Genomic DNA, 6,438 nt, shown 5'->3' with positions numbered 1-6,438 from the left:
ATTTATATATTTGTTTTTTTTTTTTTTTTTTTTTTTTTTTTTTTTTTTTTTTTTTTTTGTGAAAAGGGGCTGATGTGATCACAGTGCCCATAAGTGAGGGCTCCAGGTGCCTTTTGTCCCAGCTGAGGCAAGAGGAGGCTCTCCAGATGTCGTTGCATGTAGAAGAAACGGGAGCAAGCAGCATCCAAGCCCCCTTTACGCTGGTACCGGAGAAGGATGGAGACCCCATCCCTGGGACCTCCCTGCCCCACTGATGAGCTGGATCCCCTTCTCGGGAGGCTTCCCCGCCGACAGCAAGCGACCAGGCCAGCCAGTGGCTTTGGTCAGGGACGTGCAGGCAGCCCCGGTCCCAGAGGAGCCGGGGTGGAACCGCAGCCCCGCAGCATCCCCCGCTCCGGCCGCGGGCCCCGCAATCCGAATAGCGGGAGCGGCAGCGGGAAGGGGCGGGAGGATGCTCTCGGCGGCTCAGGCACCCGCTCCCTGCTCAGGCTTGCTGTTCTGGAGGTGAGCACTGGAAAGCAGCTCCCTCCTTCCCTCCCTCTCCCCTCCAAGCCAAAAAAAAGCGGTGACAGCTTGATTTAGCGCTGGATAATGAGACAATTGTGAGGAGGATGGGTACAGCGGGAGCCGTCGCTTGCCAAATCATTTGGCTTAATTGATCAAATATTTTTTATGCATCGTTTATTCCTTTAAGGTGACCATAAGCCGCTTCTCCTGCAGCTCTGAAATGAAAAGAGCAAGGCTGGAATTCACCCAGGCTGAAGCCGGCGCGACAGAGAGGGGCGGGTGGCCCCAGGGACCCCCTGGCCGGGGAGGACTCTGCTGGCAGCCGGCTCTGCCCGTGCTGCCCGCGCCAAGCGGAGGGTGGGCGAGGGGATCCGGCCTCTCCAGAGCCCCCCAGGGCACAGAGCAGGCAGGGGCACCGCTGCAGGTCTCATCCGAATGGCAGGGCTTGTGCCAGCCCGGCTGCGTGCCGTGCCAGGCTGCTCTGCCCTCCGCCCTGCGAGGGAAGCACGTCAAGGCGGGCACACGAGTCGCTGCCAGGAAATGTTTTCCCCGTGCAATTAAGTCGCTGTGATCACTAAATAGTTCAGTCAGAGCTGGATCTGTTGATGTACAGGGGAAAAAAGGACAAATCAAATCCGTTCCCTGCTGGCTGTTAGCTCCCACCCTCCCGCTGCAGGATGCCAGGGGTGGGAATTGCGCTCGGTGCGGGCAGGAGGGGGGCACAGCCTCAAATCCCAACCTTCTCCTTCGGATATCGCTGCTCCCTGAGCCCCCCATGTCCCTGCAACCCCTCCTCCTTTGGGCTCAGGGTGGCTCCCACGGGGGATCCTTCGCCCACCCAGGCTTTGACACACTGTGTGTGAGGAACAGCGGCTGCCGAGGATGCTTTAACCTGTACATGGAGAACAACGGCTGCCGAGGTGCTTTGACACACTGTGTGTGGGGAACAGCGGCCGCCGAGGATGCTTTAACCTGTGTGTGAGGAACAGCGGCTGCTGAGGTGCTTTGACACACTGTGTGTGGAGAACAGCGGCTGCCGAGGTGCTTTAACACGCTGTGTGCGGGGAACAGCGGCTGCCGGGGGTGCCGTGGGGGCCCGGCTGGGCTGTGCCGAGGGGCTGCAGCTCCCGGCGGAGAAGGGCGGGCAGGAGCAGCCCCCGGCTCCGGGCACAGCGCTCGGCTGCTGCTCCGCGCTCCCAGCAAACCAAGAGCTGCCTCTAGCGGGGCTTTGCGGGGCTCCAGGCGAGCAGATCCTGCCCGGCCCTGCCCTGGGGATGCTGCTCGGCTGCGGTGTGTCCCCATCAACCAAGAATGGCACAGAGAGGGACCCCACCGCATCCCACCTCATCCCATCCCATCCCATCCCATCCCATCCCATCCCATCCCATCCCATCCCATCCCATCCCATCCCATCCCATCCCCTTTGTTATCCCCATTTCCCTGGTTCCCAGCATGGTGCTGCCCCTCCTTGCCACTGGCAGCCCAGATCCTGGCTCTGAGCTCACCTGCGTGTTCTTGTGTTTGGATTCTGCTTGGCACATAAAAACCTTGACCCAGGCTCCCTTTCAGCTGAACAGAAGAAAGCCTTGGCTGCTGAGATGAGAGCAACAGCAAAGGTACACCTGGCACTGTGCTGCGTCACTCCAAGGACAGTTTGAAGGGAAGAAAAGCACAGGTGCTCACAGGACAAGGAGAGAACAGCAGAGATGGCTGGCAAAGAATAAACACGTGAAACATGTGTGCTCCTTTCCAGGAGCACCAGAGAAACTGGTTTCACTGGTGCCCTGGGAAATGTCAGGGACTGAAGAGAATTGGCTGTCCCCATGCCTGGGGGGTCATGCTCAGCCCTCAGCACTGTCCCCTCACACCCTGTGTCCTGTTCTGCCTCTGAGTGTTGCACATAGGTAAAACCTTACAAAGAAACCTCACAAACCTTGTAAAACCATGGCTCAGGCCTGCTACTTTGGCTAAGCAGAAAAGGGCTGTGGGAAAGTGACTCAGCTGAATTGGAGCTGGCAAAACAAGTCATGTAACCATGGTGTGTTCACATCATGGTGTGTAGTGGTTGGTTGAATTAGGTTTGTTATGATTTAAAACTATGTAGCTGATAACTGGTAATTGCTTTAAAAGGCCTGTTTTTTGGAATAAAGCAGCTCTCCTTTGCACCTGCCTGGGGACCCTCTGTCACTATGGAACCTCACTTCACATCTAAGGACACCTTTCCAAGCCAGGGGATGCTGGAACATGCTCTGGTTGAGGGCTAGGAGATGGGACAGCTCATGAGAACAACACTTCCAGGAGGTTTTTGGACTCTCACAGCCACCAAATTCTGTTTTCTCTTACTCAAAGACCTCCCTGTGACAAGCCTCCACTAACTGTCCTCTGGCTTCACCTAGGGAAACAGCAGGCAGAAAACCTCATGGTCCTTTTGGAGCTCCTGGCCAGGTGAGCTCCACCAGCACCCACGAGAAACAGAGGTCTCCTCTCCCACATGCTGCTGATCCCCTGCACTTCCCCCTTTGCTCAGAGCAAGCCAAGTGACATAAGATTTCCTTGATCACACACCCAGGGGTGCTGCTCTAAACTTCTGTCTTTGAGGAATGAGCAACAAGGCTGTGGGGCTTCAGAAGAAGGCTGGAAATCCTGGGACCTTTGGAATCGAAATGCAGGGAAGAAGACAATGAGATAGAGGTGAATTGGCAGCTGGGGCTGACCCTCCCAGCCCAAACTCGTAGGAGGAAGAGGGGTTGGCCTGAGCTCCCTGCTGCCATGGAGGAAGGTCACTGTGGTTGAGGCATGTCAAGAGAGTTGCCATTCTCTATGACCACTCATGGTGTTTGCAGCTCTGCATTTAAAAATGATGATAAAGGTAATCAAACTGTCAGGAGGAAAGACAGATGGGGAGCTCCCTGGAGCCAGTGAGGGATTCCCTGCTTTCTGCTTTCAGTGAGCAGCAGCCATTTATATTTCACTTGCACTGTGGACTCAGAGCAAGGAGCAGGGCAGAAGTGCTTTGCAAAAACACAGTAGGAAGGAGCACACAGACACTGAATTTGTCTCTGCTTGAGCTTCAAGACCTTTTTATGCTATCTTTAGACATCACTAGGAAATATGGCAGGGGTTATAAACTTTTCCCAGGAAATATTTTGATGAACAGAAGTCCCAGGTGGGATAACAACCGGTAACTTCCTGCAGCCAGGTGCATTCTTCCCTTCTTGTCCTCCCTCTCAAGTCTTTGATGAAGTCCTGCTGGCAGGAACTGCAGCTCTTTAGATCTATCTGAGCTACAAGGTTCAAGGTTCTTTCAGAAATACAATCTGCAACACCAGTGGTGGAGATGAAGGAAGGGGAGAGAGGTGTGAGGACTCCCAGCTGCAGAGCCATTGACCTTGGCCTGCCAGCCAGATCCACAGCTCAGGTCTTTGATCCAGGCTGTGGATCCAGAGCTGTAGAGTGGAGACCTCTTGCTATTCTCTGAATTCTCCCTTTGTCACGACTATGGCACCCCTCCTGTCTTCTGTCTTCAGATGTATCTTTTTTCCTCTTACCTTTGTGTGCTGCCAGTGGGGACAGCTGGCAGCCTCTCTTCCTTTGTGACACAGAGTCATCCAGCATGGGGCTGTGTCTGTGCTGACACCACATCCATGCAACCCTGTGTTCCAAGGATCGTATTTGCTTTATTTCTGTGGATTAAAAAAAAAGCCCCAAAACCCAGTAAGAAAACAGCCTTGCTCAGAAGAGTTCTAGCAGTTAATTAGTTTCAACATTGCAAGGCCCACTGCCCAGCAGCTAAAAATCATCGTGTTTGAATGGTGAATTAAGTCAGCCAAGCAATAAATCTGTGCAACAAAACAGTCCCTTCAGCTCAGAGAAGTTCTCTTTCCCCAAAACAGTGAGAAATGGTTTTTTCTGAGAGCCCACAAGGTCATCGAATTAATAAAGCATTTCAAGTAATCTGTGGAAGTGAAGTGACACCCTGCTGCAAGAGATTTGCTGTTAAGGCCAACTTTCTATAACAGAGTGTGATGTATATAGGATTTCCAAAGCAAACCTGTCCTCTAATTTAGGGCAGTTGTCCAAACTCCTTCATGTCTGTTCTGGTCCACTGTCTCCCTCCCTAGTCATTATTTAGGAGACTTAAGCTTGAGAAAAACTCACAAGAGAAAAAAAAAAAAAAAAAAGAAAAAAAAAAGAAATCTTGGGATTCTCCCATTGACCAGGCAAGATACTTCTGAATACTTTCATGCACTAAAGTGAAGACACCAAGGAGAGGAAGTGAGTGAAATGCTGAAAATCTCTTGAGATAATGGTGGGACAGGCCCATGTGTTTTGCAGTGGCTGCTCTCTATTCCCCTACCTCATACAAATACAAAGCTGTCACGAGACTGCTGCACCCAGAATAACAGAGCTTCTCCTTTGATATGAACAGCTCTGGTGCCAGGGACATTTCCATGACCCAGCACAGACACCAAGGAGGTCCAAAGCCCAAGAAGCATCACTCAGACATCCAGGCATTAAATAAACAAAAGGAGTTTGACTTCCAGTTAAATTCTGCCAGCTTAGGCTGAACACAGAAGGATCTCTCCAGGCAAGGCAGGCACATGGAGCCAAGCATGCTTTGTGTTGTCCTCCAGGTCCTGTCCTGTATTTTTGGGGTGGCCCTGATTTGGGCTGCAGGTGCAGCAGCAGTAGGCATGGAAAGGATGAGATGGGTGATGCATTAAGAGATGCTTTGTGGCAGATATTAGGGAAATCTTTCCAGTAGTCTGGAGGGTTTAGCAGGAGAACAGATTGCCTGGGAGATGCAATGTCTCTGCCAGCAGCTGTTTTTAAGCCAGGATGGACATCTGTGGCTGAGAACACATCCTAGGTGGCCTCTCATGCTCCCTTCAGACCCAGGGCTTTTCTCAGTGTCCTGATCTTTAGAGGAAGAGAAAGGATGGGACAGAATTTTCACTTTTAGCTCTTGCAGATGGCCCATAACAGGTCTTATAGGAGAGCAGGGAGCTCTCCTTATAGGAGGTCAGGAGGAACTCCAGCCAGTTACCTCCAACCCCTTCAGTGGAAGTTTGTGTGATGGCAGCCTCTGCCTTGCACTTACAGCCGAGTATCTTCCTTCACTTTCCACTGGCTTTTTTCTCATTTGTAGAACCATTTAACATGAAATATATACTTAATAATATGGTAGCACAAAGAGGCACCGAATAGGACAAACATAAAGAAGAGATGACAATAGCCTCTGCAATATTGCATCCTTCTCCATGAAATCCTAGCCCAGGCTCCATTTGCCTTGGACTTCCTCAGTACAAACCTCTTGTCCAGTCACAGAGCTCTGCCCTCCCAGCGCCACCACAGCTCACAGTGACCGTGCTGCTGCAGGCAGCTGAAATCCAAGGGATGCTCATCCCTCTGCAGCCCCTGACAGCGCTGACATCCAAACCCTGCAGCCTCTGCACGCTCATTGCCATGCAGCAGGACCCCCAGATCCCATCTGGAGCGTGGCTGCAGATGGATGGACATCTGTGAATGTGTTCACATCCCCACTGATGGAGACGTCCCCGAGCAGCCGTAACGCTCGAGTGTGTGCTTTGCGTTTGGGGCAACAGAGGATTTTTCTCCCATTAAATAAATAAAAGACGTTCAGAACAACTTGGGATAAAGCCATTCTAATCCTTTTATTCTTTCCAAAAGGAAAATGATTCCATATTCAGGGCACTGTGCAAACAATTAATTAGCCTAACGCAAATGAAAGGCCTAATTGCTTGGCGTTATTGCGCTCATTGGCAGCCAGGCATGACCAAAGAATAGGTACTGTTCTACCAGGGATAAAGAACAACTTCCCAGCTTTCAGGGCTTTTTTGATATTTCAGCATCTAGCAGAACGATTTTTTTTTTTGAATGATGGTGTAATTCTCACTTCCACATGCAAAA

This window comes from Pyrgilauda ruficollis, unplaced genomic scaffold (assembly GCF_017590135.1).
Source record: "Pyrgilauda ruficollis isolate IOZ18807 unplaced genomic scaffold, ASM1759013v1 scaffold57, whole genome shotgun sequence".
In the NCBI taxonomy this organism is placed as follows: Eukaryota; Metazoa; Chordata; class Aves; order Passeriformes; family Passeridae; genus Pyrgilauda; species Pyrgilauda ruficollis.
The sequence above is the reverse complement of the archived record's forward strand: the minus strand, read 5'-3'. Positions refer to the sequence as shown.